We start from the raw sequence: 1,676 nt of genomic DNA on the forward strand, positions 1-1,676 counted from the left end.
ATTGAGTTTTTCTAATGTACACCCTAGGCATGGTGCCTGAAATATAATAAATAGCACCTACATAAATAATATGGTAGTAATTTATATTAACTTATTTATGATTAGTTATGGCAAAATATTATATTGTGTAAATATTACACATTGGGGTAAATTGACGATCGTCATCTTACCCGCGTCAATTTACCCCAACTGGTAATATTTTACATAATACAAAATTTTTTTAATTCAAATAAATCAAATATACTACTCACCTACATGAAAATAAACCTCACAAAATGATCTTTTAAGTTAACATAAATAAATTACAAATATTATTTACCGTTCTTCAAAAGCCGTTATGCCGGTGGGCAGAAACTTAAAAGTTTGAAGTATGATAACACACATTTGTAAATAAAAGTGATTGGTGTTATCAAAACTGTATAAAATCAAATAAAATAGACGTACCTAACTTCATACTATTTAATTACTCATAATATAATCTATAATCAGTTATTATCAATTCGTCATCTTACCCGGTTCGTCAACTTACCCTGGTCTCCCCTATGATATAAAACATCCTTGGCTGACAAACTATCCCCGCTTAGTTTCGTTTGTCATATACAAATATACAATGATATTATATATCATTGAGTTCAAATTTAACACCATCGTGTGGATGTGACCCACTTACGACCTACTGTACGGCAGAGTGACACCCGCTTACACTTTTTTTTTTAATAATTATTAATAAAAGAACTAGAACAATGAAACTATAGGTAAGTATCTCCATTAAAAAAAAAAAAAAAAATCCAGTAACAATAACTTATGAAGACATTTTACATTTTCAATTTATACATACGAACAGTCAAAATGTTATGAATGTTTGGTTATAAAATAATTTGAAAATGTTTGTGATTTTGAAAATAGATATTAAAATATTTCATTTTGTGTTATGTTTGTTCAATGATATCCTATAAATTACGTTTTGCGTTATGTTTTGTTTAATAGTATAATATAACATATATTTTAGTTAATCGGCATGTTTTGTTTTGCAGTATTTAATTATTATTGATAATTAATTTCCATTATAATTACGTTTACAAATTTCAATATTTTTTTGTCAAATATAACGTTACATCTAATCATAACGTTATTATAACGTTTGCAAGCGTTAAAATAAATTATTTAGTCATGGTTTTACTTATACTTTTTTTTATGAAAACTTCAATTTGTTTATTTAACATTGGTTATCCTAGATATTTAAGAAATAACTAAAAGATGGAAATATGATATATTAATAACAGTATTTTTAGCCGTATAGACTTATAAGTCAAATTTTTTGAGTCGGGTAATATAGTAAGTAATTAGGTATTCTATTTTAATTCATAAGTTTAATGATATAGATTCTTGCAATATGTTAATAATCCAAAAGGTTATGCTTTATTTTAGATTCGGGCGGAGCGATGAATGACGTATTGATTTTAAAATATTGGTGATTACCGTCATTACTTTTTAGGATATTAATAATGAACTTTATGAATTAAAAAATATATTCATAATTCATTGACGGTTTGTAAGTAAACTGTTCAAAATTAGAAATCAAACAATTTAAATTAAAATGTGCATCTTCACGCAGATTTAACGAAATATTAAAATTTTTAATTTGGTATATAACTATGGAAGGACAGTCTTGTGGA

This window comes from Acyrthosiphon pisum, chromosome A2 (genome assembly GCF_005508785.2).
Source record: "Acyrthosiphon pisum isolate AL4f chromosome A2, pea_aphid_22Mar2018_4r6ur, whole genome shotgun sequence".
Taxonomy (NCBI): domain Eukaryota; kingdom Metazoa; phylum Arthropoda; class Insecta; order Hemiptera; family Aphididae; genus Acyrthosiphon; species Acyrthosiphon pisum.